Here is a 17,154-nt window from a genome sequence, read left to right as displayed (position 1 = left end):
CACATTTCTTCAAAAACCTAAGTTCATTATTCTCCTAAAATTCTCTAAACACTTTCTCTCTCAAATTCTAACTTTGGCATTGAAGACTCTTCGGCCAAAACCCTCCCCATTCATCGTGGACCCGTGAGACTCTTGGCATTGATCTTAAGTGTTAATTGTTTTGCAGGTGCATTTTCATCTAAGAATAATAAGGCAGAAATTTGCATCCACAAATTGGTGCTTTCATTGAGAGTCTTGATTCACACGCTTGAAGAACTCTCGCATTCAAAGTTTCTCATTTCTTGTTCATTTGTAGATTTTCGTACATTCTTATTCTTATATTTTTTTTTTATATATATAAATTCTTTGATAAAACATAAAAGAAAAGTACAATGGCTGGAAATTCGGAAACCACAACGAACAGAACTTCCTACGTTCAAGGATTTGGACCATGACGATCCACGAGGCTCAACACGACGATGAGTGGAGTGGCACCACCCCCACGAGGCACCACCGTGGCAGCCACCGTGGTAGCAACCACGACAGCGACCCTCGGCGAGCCCACTATCCACTATGAGCAGGCCACCTCGCAACAACCGGCCCAAGGCCAGCGTGAGCCCAGTGTGCTCCAAAGCTGAGCCCAAGACCAGCAGGCCTAAGGCACGTCATTCCAGCCTACACAAGACTAAGCCTAAGGTGAGCAGGCCCTAGTTGTGACCCAACGCGAGCCCAGCGCGATCCCGAGCCGAGCCCAGGCCCAGCACCCACATGCGCTGTATGCGGAGCAGCCCACTCCCATGGCCTTCCAAGCAGCCCAAACTGGTCCAAGACTGGTTCAACCATCCTTGCTTTAGATTTTTGGGCCGACAATTGAACAGGGGGTATTTTCACCCTATTTCTTTGCAAATTTAACATATCCCAACTCAAATCTCGCGCCCAGAGTCCATTACAGTTCCATTACTCAAAGAGATGCATACCTTCCAAGCTCTTCCAACCCAAATGGTGAATAAGCGCCCCCACACAACAGACGACCTTGGTGAATCAGCTCTTGTAGCGCACCGAGATGCAACGTGCCCCAGACAAGGTGTCCCGAAGTAGGACAAGGGCAAACGAAGAACCTCTCCAGCAGCGTCCCAACAAGCAGCCACTCAACTAGTCATGAACCGAGTGTTTTGGTAGTGTACACTTCCGACTGGGCCCCCGAGATAGCGTATACTCTCGTCTTAGTGCGCGGATGAGCGTGCACTCTCAGTTAGGCCCACAAATGAGCATACATTCACTTTTGGGGCCACACTTCGATAATCAACATGAGCAACCTTCCAGGCGAAGTGTTTATTCACGGCTAGGCCCACAAAGAGCATCCTCCACCTCACATCGGAGTAAGTAGTATGTGGATGGAAAGAAGCAGTCACTCGATCCGACTCAAGTTCAACTGCTAACCTACGTGAAATTCGTTCGCCTACTATGAACGTACCACATGTATAGCAGTTACGGCATAGACCAGTCGGACACATAGAAGGGCAGCCTAGACCAATAGGTCACGACTGGGGGCAGCCGAGAGCTTCGCTACCCCAACAAAGATAAATTCAGGAAGAAGTAAAGAGGCTCCTGACTGAGCGATTGCACGATTTCCAACGCAACGAAGTCACTGATGAGGCACTATGATGAGACATGACCAACATAAGTAGGTCACCCTTCACAGACGAGATCGAGCAGGCAAAGCCTCCATGCAAATTTAGCATGCCACATTTCACATCCTTCAAATGAGATGGAAACCCGGAGGGGCACCTAAAGCACTACTAAAGCGCAATGATCCTCTATTGGAACAGTGACGCTCTCATGTGCAAAATATTCTCCACCACTTTACAAGACGAAGTGCAAGATTGGTTCCACACCCTGCTCCCACAATCCATCCGAAGTTTCCATGAACTTTCTTTGGTTTTCACCAAAGAATATTCATCCTATAACTCCATCAAGAAGAAGTCCGACCATTTGTTCAACTTCAAGAAGAACCCAAAGAAGTCGCTTCACGACTATGTGAAGAGGTTCAAAGTAAAGAAGGCAAAGATAGTCGGATGCAACAACTCGATATCTAGAGCATCCTTCCAAAAAGGACTGTAGTATTCGAGTGAGTTTTGCGCAATTGTCGTACTAAAACTAGCATAATGTGAGATACAAAACCAGATTACATTTTGAGTTGGTTTACTATGAGTTTGCATACTTCGTTGTTGCTATATGCTCTTTTTGTGTGTATTAAGCTGCATCTCTTGTGGAACAGGTGTGGAGCTAAACAATCTGGGAATCTTGGTAGATCTCTCGCGGCAGTTGATGGGATAGTTGGTTTTGGACATGCCAATTCATCTGTGATCTAGCAGTTATCTTCTTCCGGAAAGGTGAAAAAGGAATTCGTGCATTGCTTGTATAACGTGAAAGGTGGTGGAATCTGGGCCATTAGGGAAGTGGTGGAACCAAAAGTGAAAAACACAACTCCGGTAATACCAAATTCGTATGTCACACAATCTCAGAATCCTTGGTAACACTTTTAACTCAATTGAAAAATACGCTGTAATCGCCATCTGCTATTAATATTTGAGCCTCATTGACGAGTCAATAGGGTAATTCTAGCACATTTTGTTGAGAGCTGTACAGAGGCAACCATGGCCAAATACTCAGATACTGCAAAAACCAAAAACACAACATTAATATTTAAAAGCAAATAATCACATATGAAAATTACAAATAATCTCCCTCATCACAAAGAAACCCTAAAAACAAAAACCAAAAGCATCATACCGATATCTGGATCTCATCACAAAAAAATATATACAGTAAAAAATGGCAAATCATCTTACATCTCGAGTCAGCGCCCCCGACTAGCGCATCGTTCAAAACGATTAATGCATTTGTGGTTCCGAATCCTTTTTTAGTTTAGGTTTGATCTCTCCAAACAGGGAGGAACCGATTATTAGATGCTGCTTCACATGCCTAACCCTCCAACAGATTAGAAAATCAGCTAGAGTTGTATACCACCAAGTTAACAATGCAACTTCAAAACACTAACAATGCAAAATTTGACAAATTGGAAACAAAACATCCATAAACACTAACAATGCACTATTATTGTATTTAAATCTTTTCAATTCAAAATTACAAGAATATCCAGCTAAAAAAAGGATTAAAAGTAGCAAACAGAAAGAATCTGGAAATTATGAGGTCACGATCGAGTTGACCAACCCGAAAAGTTACCGAGCCGTTTGGAAACTGAGGCGGCGACGGTGAGGAGTGACTCTGTCGGAGTTGTCGTCGGGAAACGGACGTCCATTTGGGAATGCTAAGACGCTGCGGCGTTAACCTCAGTTCTTCTTTCACTAAAGATTCAGCCTTTGTACCCAAATGTCATGCAGATTACTTCCTCTGCGCACTTCACATGCCATTACTTAATTGCAAGATGCATCCGGACCCTTGGTTTTATACACGGGGAAATCCAACCGATGAGATTTTACCCAACCAACATCCTGCCAATCAGAAACCAGTGTTGTTTCCGTACAGGTCCTTCCCCCCGCCTTTGGTCAAATTTGGTCAAAATTGGTCTTAAGACATAAAGACAGATAAAGCCTGATTTATTATTATTATTTTAATAATGAAACAAACACCCCCCGGGGGGGCGGGGGTGTGAAATAAATGCCACATTTTCATTTTTTATTTTGAAACTACAAAGATAAATCAAATCATTATGCATTTTTGTTCAGGTCAGCTCTACTTATACGGTCACTTAGTATGCTTTGTTTTTAAGTAACGAGATCTTATGTTCGATTATCTAACAAGAATAACGGCGAATGAGTTATTTCATTTTCTTGATGCAAAAGTAAGATGATTTGCTATTTTTTATTGTATATTTTTTTTTCCTACTGTATATTGTATCCCGAACCAGAAATGCATTAATTCTACTATTTTATCTGTGCAGTTCAACTTTAGGTTCATAAACTTGTAGAAATACCTGAAGTTGAAGTTGGAGAAATTTCCACTACACCTCTAGGAAGGACAACATTAGGGGTGGGCACAGGCCGGGCCCAATTTTGAAGGAACCAGACTAGACCTGTTCTAAAATGTAACGGGGCAGGGGTGGGCCGGGTATAAGAATTATGAATTTAGGATCCGTTTTAAAATGTAACGGTTCGGAACGGTTCAAAGTGTCCAATCACTATGTTTCTTTTTTGTTATAACAAATTACTGGAAACCAAATTTGAAACTCAAAACACCAGATTAAGGGGGTGGCAAATTCAAAACTCATAGTCACACACCAAAAATCTTAACCAATATCCCATCTCTACAGCATATAATAATAGGAACCAAGAACTATTAATTTAATCACAATCAGTACTAGTTTTAGGGTTAAAAACTTTGAAGTTAAAAACCACAACGAAATTACTTTAATCACAAGCAATTTGAAAATACAACCACAAAGAAATTTTTGAGTTAAAAACTTCAAATTTCACCATGTTTGCAAATTTACACAAACATAAATTCTGGATTCAAACACCCAATTCAAACATTTAAGAAATGCCCAATAAGATCAGAGATTGCAAAAACCCTAAATTCCTAAATCTAAAAAATTAAAATGAGAGAATTAGGAATTGCAGATAACCCTATGTCCCTAAAACCAGAAAATTAACCATAGTTAACAATTAAGAGTTCAGAAATTATATTACCTTAAATTGGGAGGAGATGAGATGGTGTTTGCCGATTTTGATCGCAGGATGATGGTGTTGTTCTTGACGACGGTGATGGGTGGTCGATATTGGGAGAGACGATGGTGATGACTACAAATGTACTTTGAAAACCTTCCTCGCAATATCCATTGGTTGCTGTTGCTACCGTGTATGTAGTAACATCTAACGTAAGTAAATTGTATTATTATAAAATTTTAGAATATGGCACATTAATTCTTTCAGAGAATGACTAATGATTTTCTTTAATGATATATTTTTAATAGACACTAGAAGCATATTTTGTCTACGTACAAATGCAACATAATTCCGAATGTAAATTACTCAGTTGAAATAATTGTCCGTGTTGTCCAACCCGTTTACATGGGTTTACAATACTGAAACCCGAGATATATATGTACATGCTCTAGGAAGTGGATTAAAACAAGCAATTGAGTATTTTGTTAGAGCATTTGGAATAGATCGTAAGAGGAGGATTAGCTCAGACAAAATCATTGGTTATAAAATTGAGGATTTGGAGTTAACGACTAGTGAGGATGAGATAAAAAAACGAGTTTGGTTTAGCTTTGAAGGCCTCTGCTTTATCCGTTAAATTTATTGCAACTCCATTCAGAGGTTAGTCTAGTCATTTTTTATTTTTTATTTTTACTGTACTTTGAATTAATTGAGACATAATTTCTAAGTATATTTGGAAATTTTCTTGTATCTGTTTGCACTATTAAAACGGATGGAAAACACTCAATTAAAGGGTGTAGTTTTATTAGACTCCACTTTCAATTTTACCCCGACCAAGATGACGAACGATCAATTTATCTAGTATATCCAAGAATCCTCGTGCGGAAAGATCACGTCCACCATGTCGTCAAAACATTGTAAGTTAAATTTTTTTTTATTTTTAATGAGGCTTATGTTAGCATATTCTTTTCTTTTTTTTTTTTTGGAATTTTAACGAAAAACTCGCGGTACTGTTCACTTTAACGAAAATTCATATTTTTACATTAAAAAGTCAAACGTGGTACTATTCACTTTACTATTTATTTTGTCCTTATCATTAAAACTCAAAGTTTTCAAAACCTTTTCATTAATCTTTTTTTTTTTTTTTTTTTTCAAACTTTGTGACCTAAACATTGTGTAATTTGTTTGTCGGCATTGCAGGTTTGGAAAAGTATAACTTACAATGTTTTGACAATGTGGTGGCCATGATCTTTCCGCGCGAGGATCTTCGGATATACTAGATAAACTGATCGCTCGTCATATTGGTCGAGGTAAAACTAAAAGTGGAGTCTAATAAAACTACACCCTTCAATTGAATGTTTTTCATCCATTTTAATAGTGCAAACTGATACAAGAAAATTTTCAAATATACTCAGAAATTATGTCTCAATTGATTCAAAGTTAAGTCAAAAAATAAAATAAGAAATAACTAGACTAGCCTCTGAATGGAGTTGCAGTAAACTTATCGGATAAAGCAGAGCCTTCAAAGTCAAACCAAACTCGTGTTTTTACCTCATTCACACTAGTCGTTAACTCCAAATCCTCAATTTTATAACCAATGATATCGTATGAGATAATCCTCTTACTATCTATTCCAATGCTCTAACAAAATACTCAATTACCTGTTTCGATCCACTTCCTAGAGCATATATATATATATATATCCCGGGCTTCCGTTTTCTAAACCCATGTAAACGGGTTGGACAAGAAGGACAATTATGCCAATTGAGTAATTTACATTCGGGCTTATGTTGTATTTGTATGTAGACACGATATGCTTCCAGTGTTTGTTAAACATATATCAATAAAGAAAATCATGATTCATTCTCTGAAAAGAATTAATGTGTATTCTAAAATTTTAAAATAATACAGTTTACTTACGTCAGATTTAAGACTGCAAAAGTATTTTAAAAACCTTCCTCGCAGTATCCATTGGCTGCATATTCACTTGCGGCAGAAAGTCTTCACAATATCCCTTGGGTTTGATGAGGACTTTTGAGGATTTAATTTGATATTGGCAGAGATGAAGAAAGAAACGGCGCTTAGGTTTTGAAGTGGGAGAAATGAGCATCTGAGCCGCTCAATGTTGGATTAGCTCAGCAATTGAGTATTATGTAACTTACTATCCTATGATAATTTCGACCCTATGAAGTTTAAAGAAAATAAAAAGTTTCTAAATATATCCCAAATAACTTTTAACTATTATTTATCTTCTTCAATTATCAAAACTTTTTTCTCCCTCCACTCCATTGTTGAATAAAATTCTAACTATAAAAACATTGATTGAGAAAAAAATTAACGAATCGAACACGATATCAATATTTCAGAAACTTCACATGAGGTAAAATTTCATATTTGTTTTTGTTTTAAGGGAAATTTAACAAAAAGCTCCCGGTACTGTTCACTTTAACGAAAAACCATATTTTTACACTATAGATTCAATCATAGTACTATTTATTTTACCTTTTATTTTGTCTTTATCGTTAAAACTCAAAGTTTTTAAACCATTTTCATTAGTTTTTTTTTGTTTTAATTATTCAACGACATTGTTAATTATTTAAGCCTGCTTTTGCTTTCCATACTACCCAATTTCATAGAAGGCCAACCCAAAAACGCCTTTTGCTCTTAGTCGTTCACTCTCTTCGACAGCACAGCGAGAAAACTCCATTTCCTCCTCCTTTATGTTCCTCCTCGACTCCAATTCGAACCAAAAAAAAAATCCCCAGCAAGTCCGCCGGCCTGCACACCCCATCCAACCCCAGAAATCATTTCTATTTTTTTGCGCATCCGGAGGGCTCCTCCTTATTTCTCCTTGCTCTTTGCTACCCCCAACCCTGCAATCGCTATGGTGGTATTAATTTTCCTTTTTAGATGGCTTTATCCGGTTTATTCTTTCATTTTCATGTATAATTAGTCACCAATGATTTTACTTTCTGTGTTCTGTTAATTTTTTGTCATGGGTTATTATTATTTTTTATTTACAAGGAAATGCTTGAGTTTGCAATTCAACCCTTAGATTTAAGTTGTAACAAGAAATGGTGCTCGTGCGATGCTATGAGTTTTAAAACCATATAAAATATGCAGGAGGGACTAAACTCCTACGATAAGCAACATTATTTACATACATATGAAAATCTATTTACAACCACATTTACAATGATATTTATTCAAAACCCTCTTGTGACATCCCGTCCCAAAATCTCGAAAACTCTCGTGTGAAATTACTATTTTGCCCTTAGTTCGTTCTTTTACGTTTATTGGTTGTTTTTGGTGTTGTGCTGGCATGACCTTGGGCCACACACACACCCCCATACCTGCACCACCTTCTGTCACTCTCTCTCTCTCTCTCTCCCGTGCTCCCTTTCCCCTTCCTTTTCACCATATACGTACGGACCACACCCAAAACCCCTCAAACCTTTGCAGATCGAGGGAACCAAGTACACCATCAAGCTCGTGAGGCTGTGAGGAGCACAGTCGTACCATTTTCAGGTAAGGTTGTAACTGTTTTCACGTCGATTCGACGATGGCAGTTTTGAGCACTATTCATGCAATATTAATCTAGCACATTTTTGGGATTTTGAAGCTCGTAGGTGTCTTAGTGGGGTTCCAAGGAGCCTCGGAGTGCTTCGTTGGTCGAATTTGGACGTCGGGAACGCCCTGTTCGAACTTGGCCGGTTTTGGAGCTTGGTGACAGGTGAAATTTAGTAGGTTTTAGCTCTTAAAAGTTGTTTGAACGTGTTCTACTAGTCTTAAGCTTTAATTTGGTGCAAGAATCGTGAAAAATGGTTGAAAAACGAAAGAGAAATCAAAGTTTGAAATTTTCCCGGTTTTCCGGCGCCGGCGACGACGCTGGTGTCTCGCCGGAGAAGGTGACGGAATATTCCTGACGCCGTTAACGGAATCTGTCAAAACTAACGGAATATTCCTAACGGCGTCAGTTGACGCCATCCGTGTGCACCGCACGTGCGGCGGTGGAAAATTTTTCTAAAAATATGGTTGTGATCCTGAGGTTGTGTAGAGCACGTTGGTATATTCAATTGTCCATTTTGAGCAATGTATGAGAAGTTATTTTGAACGGAAGGTTATGTGCTTTAAAATTAACGTTTCTATAGTATTTTCGCATATAGGTGATACGTATTCCGAGGACGAACGTGCTCACTCGAGGCAGGGGGGCTACGACCCTTCCACATACCTGTGAGTGGCCTTTTGTTTTCCATATATACCTATATACATATAATTCCCAGAAATTTATATAAATGCTTATTCGTTATATGTCATTCTTTTTATATTATTGGTGGTTATGCATGACTAGTTGCATATACGTTTATTTATATATTCAATTAGATTTATATATATGTATATAATGGTGCTGTGGAGGCACAGGTAAGTGCCAGGTAAGCGTTATTTAACAATTGCATTAAATAGGGGTTAGAGATGATTAGAGAGCTCATAACCTGCACCCCCGGTGTTAGTGCTCCCGCCCAGAGTAGGGCACAGTCCTTCACGTGTCGTTCACCTCCCGCACCACACGCTCAGCTTGGATCCAAGTTAGGTGCACAGTCTTGTCGTACAGACCACTTTAGGTGGTTCTGACTCGTAGGTGACCCGCGATTATTCGCACAGCCTTCACGTGATCGTAGCACTAGAGCGTTTATATGTATTACACCCAGGCCTGTCGTACAGACCACTGTAGGTGGTTCCGACTCGTGGGCAGGTTTAGTGATTGAGATTGAGATTTGAGCTCTAGATTCAGCCGTAGAGGTCACTTAGGGGACTCCGGCTGCCAGTGATGTGTTATTGATACGATTTATACCTGAGCACTTACATTTCAGCATGAGATTTGGTATGGCATATCTTTGAGCATGATTGGCATATTTATTGTATACGTACATATGTTTATTTTTCTGGGAATTATACAGGTTTTACGGCGAGGGGTTAGAATGTATTTTACTAAATGGTTTTCAAAGAGCTTTGTTTTTGCCCACTCACGCTTTTGTTTTGCGCCCCTCCAGGTTCTAGTTGCTTAGCAGGTTCGGTGGTTTCCCCAGAAGGCTTCCAGGCATTTCTGACAGACACTCACCAATGTAGGGTCACCTTCGGGTGTACTGTTGTCACATCATTTTAATTTGGACTGCTGTAGACTTATTGCTCTGAACTTAGCGTCTCACTTACGCTAGCACACTTACTTTGACCTTGTATGCTAGTTTTTAATTACTCGTACTTTTATATTGTTACTTTACTAGCTTCTGCACTGTGCACATGGCTACGTCACTTCCACGTGACGGCCAGCACGCCTTGATCTCGGTCGGGGTGTGTCAGTTTGGTATCAGAGCTTAGGTTTGGCAGTCCTGTGCCTTTTGTGAGTATTCTAATGGTTTTGGTGCCTTCTGTCAGAACTATGCCGCCTCGTCGGGAACCACGTCGCTCTGATGAGCCTAGTTTCCCCGATATTGCTCAGTTGGGGGAAGCTATTGCTACCGCCATTCAGTCGGCGATTCGCCCTCCCCAGAGGACTCCTCTAGAGACTATGTACAATCTGAAACTAGATAAGTTCCAGGGTAATGAGGGGCACGAGGGCGCAGAGCGTTGGTTAGAGCACATCGAGAAGACTTTTCGTGTTCTGAATAATCAAGGGAATCTTCCAGTCGAGAGATAGGTTGAGACGACCTCATGGTTTCTTGGTACGGAGTCTGCAGCCTGGTGGGAGTAGGAACTTCGTCGTTTGACTCCAGCTCAGAAGACGGATTGGAATGTTTTCATTGCTTTGTTTAAGAGAAGGTTTGTGCCCCCTGAGTACATCGATCGTAAGAAGCAGGAATTCACTGAGTTGAAACAGAGGAAGATGATAGCGAATGAGTATTATCGGAAGTTCACTGATTTGTCTCGCTACCATCCGGAGATTGCTGGTAATCCGGCGGAGATGCTTCGTCGTTTCCGCTTAGGTACAAGGAAGAAATGACGTTCTATGGCGACTACTACTCATTGTGATACTTATCAGGATTTCTACGAGGTTCTTCTGAAAGTTGAGGATTCTGAGAACTAGACGAACGAGAGTGATGAAGAAGAGAATAACGGAAATCAAAAGAAAGATGTTAAGGGTAAAGGTCAAACGTCGCTCGGGCCTCGTCAGACCCAGAATTTCAAGAGGGGTGGTACTAGTTCTAGTTCTTCTAGCGGTGGTTTCAGCGCCACTGGTCAGGGACGTGGAGGTAGGTTTGCTGGCGGTGCTCGAGGCCAGAGACAGGGTGATGGTGGCCGAGGTAGGGCCCCACTTTGCTGTAGGTGTAATAGTCGGCACTTTGGTGAGTGTAGGCGTGGCAGCAGTGGTTGTTTTACTTGTGGGCAGATGGGACATCGAGCCGCGCAATGCCCCCAGAGTCAGCAGCAGAAGCCGCAGCAGACTTTCCTGCCGCCACCTGCACCTATCCAGCAGATTCAGGGTCCTAGTAGGTATGGGCAGGCAGGTCGAGGTGGTGCCTATCACTATCAGGGTGATGCTGTTCCGTATGCCCCGGGACAGTATCAGTATCCCCAGGACCCCTATTCCCAGGGTGGTTATCCTCAGTACTCTAGCGGCTATATGCCGTATCCTCCAGCTCCAGTGGGCGGTTCTCAGTGGTTTCAGGGAGGACAGTTTCACCAGGGAGAGATTGGTTCGAGTAGTGCGGGGTCTTCGAGGCAGTCTGGCCAGCCTAGTCAGGGGCGTGGTACTCAAAGTCATGGTGGTCAGACGAGCAGAGGTCGCGGTGGACGACAGCAGACCCAGGGGCGTATTCACAACATTTCTCTGCAGGATGCTCAGAACAACCCGGATCTGATCATGGGTACGTTAAACATTCTTGGTTATTTTGCTAGAGTATTAATTGATTGTGGAGCTACTCATTCAGTGATTTCTCATACATTTGCTCAAGTGACGCAACCTCGCCCCACACCTCTAGGATACGATTTAGAGTTCGCTATGCCTAGAGGAGAGAGATGTATTGTAGATCGGGTGTACCTGGGGTGTCCAGTGATAGTTGAGGGTATTGTTATGCCAGCTGATCTTATCCCGTTAGATATTGTTGATTTTGATGTGATTTTGGGCGCGGATTGGTTGCACCCCAACCGTGCCAATATTGATTGCTACAGGAAAATAGTTACGTTTTGTTGTCTTGGACTACTCGTGGTTACTTTTGTGGGTGAGCAGAGTGGGGTGAGACATGGCGTTATCTCTGCTGTGAGAGCTAAAAGGTTGTTGTCTAAAGGTTGTCAGGGGTACCTAGCTCATGTGGTGTTAGATGAGGCAGTTCCTAGTAGTGTTGAGGACGTGAGGGTAGTCCGACACTTTCCAGATGTTTTCCCCGAGGACTTGCCTGGGTTACCACCAGATCGAGATTTGGAGTTCACTATTGAGTTGCTTCCAGGTACTAATCCTATTTCTTTGACTCCTTATCGTATGGCGCCTGCTGAATTAAGGGAATTGATGGTGCAGCTGCAGGAATTAGTGGATAAGGGTTTCATTCAGCCTAGTACTTCTCCGTGGGGAGCTCTAGTATTGTTTGTGAGAAAGAAAGACGGAACTTTGAGGCTGTGTATTGATTACAGGCAATTGAATCGGGTGACGATTAAAAACCGTTATCCGTTGCCACGTATCGATGATTTGTTTGATCAGCTTCGAGGTGCTTGCGTGTTCTCTAAGATTGACTTGAGATCTGGATACTATCAGTTGAAGATTAATAGGGATGACGTTCCTAAGACGGCGTTCAGGACTCGTTATGGTCATTACGAGTTTCTGGTTATGCCATTTGGGTTGACGAATGCACCAGCTGCTTTCATGGATTTGATGAACCGTGTATTCCAGCCATATTTGGATAGGTTTGTTATTGTTTTCATCGGCGATATTCTGGTGTATTCGAAGTCGAAAGTGGAGCACGTTCGACATCTTACTTTGGTGTTAAAGAGGTTGAGGGAACACCAATTATATGCTAAGTTTAACAAGTGCCAGTTTTGGTTAGATCAAGTTGCATTTTTGTGGCACGTTATTTCTGCTTAGGGTATTCTGGTTGACCCTCAGAAAGTCGCAGCTGTGGAGAATTGGGAGCAACCGCGAACCGTCACCGAGGTGAGAAGTTTCCTTGGTTTGGCGGGGTATTATCGGCGATTTGTTAAGGATTTCTCCGTGATTGCATTACCACTGACGAGATTGATGAGGAAGGATGTTAAATTTGAGTGGGATGATAAGTGTGAGCAGAGTTTCCAGCAATTGAAGCATTATCTCACTCATGCACCTGTTTTGGCACTCCCAGACGATAGTGGTGATTTCGAGGTTTATAGCGATGCTTCCTTGAATGGTCTGGGATGTGTGTTGATGCAGTAGGGTAGGGTGATCGCTTATGCTTCACGTCAGTTGAAACCTCATGAGTTGAATTACCCTACACATGATTTGAAGTTGGCTGCTATTATCTTTGCGTTGAAGTTGTGGAGACACTACCTTTATGGAGAGAAATGTAGGATCTTTACAGATCACAAGAGTCTCCAGTATCTTTTTACTCAGAAGGAACTAAATCTTCGTCAACGGAGGTGGATGGAGTTGCTCAGCGATTATGATTGTACGATTGATTATCACCCTGGTCGTGCAAATGTAGTTGCTGATGCACTTAGCAGGAAGTCTCAGGGTCGCATTAATGCGTTGTATGCGAGTCGTATTCCTCTTTTGGCGGACTTGCGTTCTACAGGAGTGAGATTGGAAGCAGAAGATCGAGATGTGGCTTTACTTGCTAATTTCCAAGTTAGGCCCATCTTAGTCGATCGGGTGCTTGCAGCTCAAGTAGCTGATGAGCAGACTCAAGAACTAATCCAAGCCCGAGAACAAGGAAGGAGGAGAGACCTCAAAGTTCGTGAATCAGATGGCATGTTAATGCAAGAGGGAAGAATGTTTGTGCCAAATAATCTGGATTTAAAGAAAGAAATTCTCGATGAAGCACATATTTCGGCTTACGCCATGCATCCAGGAGCTACAAAAATGTATCATACCATTCGACCATTCTATTATTGGCCGGGCATGAAGAGGGAGATAGCTGAGTACGTGAGTAGATGTGCTGTTTGTCAGCAGGTCAAAGCGGAAAGGAAGAAGCCGTTTGGGTTGTTGCAGCCGCTTCCCGTTCCAGAGTGGAAATGGGAAAATATTACCATGGATTTCGTGTACAAGCTTCCGCGTACACATAATGGTTTTGATGGTATTTGGGTGATCGTTGATCGGCTCACTAAGTCGGCACATTTTATTCCAGTGAGAGAGAAGTATTCCTTGAGCCGATTAGCGGAGTTGTTCATTTTGAAGATTGTGAAATATCACGGTGTCCCGGTGAGTATTGTCTCGGATCGTGATCCACGATTTACATCTAAGTTTTGGGTGGCTTTTCAGGAAGCTTTGGGTACGAGACTACTCTACAGCACGGCGTACCATCCTCAGACAGACGGACAGTCAGAGAGAACTATTCAGACTTTAGAAGATATGTTGCGAGTTTCGGTGTTGCAGTTTGGTGATGCTTGGCACCAGCGGTTGGATTTGATGGAATTCGCCTACAATAATAGTTTTCATTCGAGTATTGGCATGGCGCCATTTGAGGCATTATATGGTAGGGCTTGTCGTACACCGTTATGTTGGTCAGAGGTTGGAGAAAGAGTCTTAGTGGGTCCGGAGATTATTGATGAGACTACTCAGAACGTTCAGGTAATTAAGTCTAACCTGAAAGCAGCCCAGGACAGGCAGAAAAGCTTAGCAGATCGGCATGCTACGGACAAAATGTATGAGGTCGGAGATTGGGTATTTCTGAAGCTTTCACCGTGGAGAGGTGTAGTGAGATTTGGGAAGAAAGGCAAGTTGAGTCCCAGGTACATCGGACCATACATGGTCACGGAGCGAGTTGGTGAGGTAGCTTACAGGTTGGAGTTGCCTCCGGAGCTAGCCAAAGTGCATAACGTGTTTCACGTGTCTATGCTTCGACATTATGTTGCTGATCCGTCTCATGTGATACCTCCTCAACCGTTAGAGATTAACCCAGATTTGACGTATGATGAGGAAACGGTGACGATCATTGATTGGAAGGAAAAGGTTCTGAGGAACAAGACGGTGAACTTAGTGAAAGTTTTGTGGAGGAATCATTCAGTCGAGGAAGCTACGTGGGAGACGGAGGATAGGATAAGGGACTTGTATCCTAGATTGTTCTTTGGTCACTAGGGGTTGTATTTGGTTGTTTTGAATTTCGGGACGAAATTCTATTAAGGTGGGTAGGTTGTGACATCCCGTCCCAAAATCTCGAAAACTCTCGTGTGAAATTACTATTTTGCCCCTAGTTCGTTCTTTTACGTTTATTGGTTGTTTTTGGTGTTGTGCTGGCATGACCTTGGGCCACACACACACATCCATACCTGCACCACCTTCTATCACTCTCTCTCTCTCTCTCCCGTGCTCCCTTTCCCCTTCCTTTTCACCATATATGTACGGACCACACCCAAAACCCCTCAAACCTTTGCAGATCGAGGGAACCAAGTACACCATCAAGCTCGTGAGGCTGTAAGGAGCACAGTCGTACCATTTTCAGGTAAGGTTGTACCTGTTTTCACGTCGATTCGACGATGGCAGTTTTGAGCACTATTCATGCAATATTAATCTAGCACATTTTTGGGATTTTGAAGCTCGTAGGTGTCTTAGTGGGGTTCCAAGGAGCCTTGGAGTGCTTCGTTGGTCGAATTTGGACGTCGAGAACGCCCTGTTCGAACTTGGCCGGTTTTGGAGCTTGGTGACAGGTGAAATTTAGTAGGTTTTAGCTCTTAAAAGTTGTTTGAACGTGTTCTACTAGTCTTAAGCTTTAATTTGGTGCAAGAATCGTGAAAAATGGTTGAAAAACGAAAGAGAAATCAAAGTTTGAAATTTTCTAGGTTTTCCGACGCCGGCGACGGCGCCGGTGTCTCGCTGGAGAAGGTGACGGAATATTCCGTCAATTCTGACAGAATATTCCTGACGCCGTTAACGGAATCTGTCAAAACTGACGGAATATTCCTAACGGCGTCAGTTGACGCCGTCCGTGTGCACCGCACGTGCCTGCGCGTGGCGGCGCGTGCAGCGGTGGAAAATTTTTCTAAAAATATGGTTGTGATCCTGAGGTTGTGTAGAGCACGTTGGTATATTCAATTGTTCATTTTGAGCAATGTATGAGAAGTTATTTTGAACGGAAGGTTATGTGCTTTAAAATTAACGTTTCTATAGTATTTTCGCATATAGGTGATACGTATCCCGAGGACGAACGTGCTCACTTGAGGCAGGGGGGCTACGACCCTTCCACATACCTGTGAGTGGGCTTTTGTTTTCCATATATACCTATATACATATAATTCCCAGAAATTTATATAAATGCTTATTCGTTATATGTCATTCTTTTTATATTATTGGTGGTTATGCATGACTAGTTGCATATACGTTTATTTATATATTCAATTAGATTTATATATATGTATATAATGGTGCTGTGGAGGCACAGGTAAGTGCCAGGTAAGCGTTATTTAACAATTGCATTAAATAGGGGTTAGAGATGATTAGAGAGCTCATAACCTGCACCCCCGGTGTTAGTGCTCCCGCCCAGAGTAGGGCACAGTCCTTCATGTGTCGTTCACCTCCCGCACCACACGCTCAGCTTGGATCCAAGTTAGGTGCAGTCTTGTCGTACTGACCACTTTAGGTGGTTCCGACTCGTAGGTGACCCGTGATTATTCGCACAGCCTTCACGTGATCGTAGCACTAGAGCGTTTATATGTATTACACCCAGGCCTGTCGTACAGACCACTATAGGTGGTTCCGACTCGTGGGCAGGTTTAGTGATTGAGATTGAGATTTGAGCTCTAGATTCAGCCGTACAGGTCACTTAGGGGACTCCGGCTGCCAGTGATGTGTTATTGATACGATTTATACTTGAGCACTTACATTTCAGCATGAGATTTGGTATGGCATATCCTTGAGCATGATTGACATATTTATTGTATACGTACATATGTTTATTTTTCTGGGAAGTATACAGGTTTTACGGCGAGGGGTTAGAATGTATTTTACTAAATGGTTTTCAAAGAGCTTTGTTTTTGCCCACTCACGCTTTTGTTTTGCGCCCCTCCAGGTTCTAGTTGCTTAGCAGGTTCGGTGGTTTCCCCAGAGGGCTTCCAGGCATTTCTGACAGACACTCACCAATGTAGGGTCACCTTCGGGTGTACTGTTGTCACATCATTTTAATTTGGACTGCTGTAGACTTATTGCTCTGAACTTAGCGTCTCACTTACGCTAGCACACTTACTTTGACCTTGTATGCTAGTTTTTAATTACTCGTACTTTTATATTGTTACTTTACTAGCTTCCGCACTGTGCACATGGCTACGTCACTTCCACGTGACGGCCAGCACGCCCTGATCTCGGTCGGGGTGTGTCACCTCT

At 42.1% G+C, this 17,154-nt stretch overlaps 1 long non-coding RNA gene across 4 annotated transcripts; it reads right to left on the bottom strand.

Moving 5' to 3' along the window:
• Positions 1-2,456: 2,456 nt before the first annotated feature.
• LOC125470174 lies at positions 2,457-4,955 on the bottom strand. Of its 4 annotated transcripts, none has more exons than XR_007252414.1 (3): positions 4,689-4,955; positions 3,214-3,494; positions 2,457-2,964 (listed from the first exon to the last, which is right to left on the bottom strand). It is a non-coding gene; the product is annotated as an uncharacterized LOC125470174 (long non-coding RNA). The 4 variants fall into 4 exon arrangements; XR_007252416.1 differs by having other exon boundaries at positions 3,226-3,494; XR_007252415.1 differs by having other exon boundaries at positions 2,457-2,655; positions 2,832-3,494; positions 4,689-4,936.
• Between the last annotated feature and the right edge of the window lie 12,199 nt (positions 4,956-17,154).

Source organism: the organism of the source record quoted next, unplaced genomic scaffold (genome assembly GCF_019419815.1).
Source record: "Pyrus x bretschneideri cultivar Hongxiangsu unplaced genomic scaffold, Pyrus_bretschneideri_v1 Contig49, whole genome shotgun sequence".
NCBI classification, from domain to species: Eukaryota; Viridiplantae; Streptophyta; class Magnoliopsida; order Rosales; family Rosaceae; genus Pyrus; species Pyrus x bretschneideri.
This window is presented reverse-complemented; position numbering and strand designations above follow the sequence as displayed.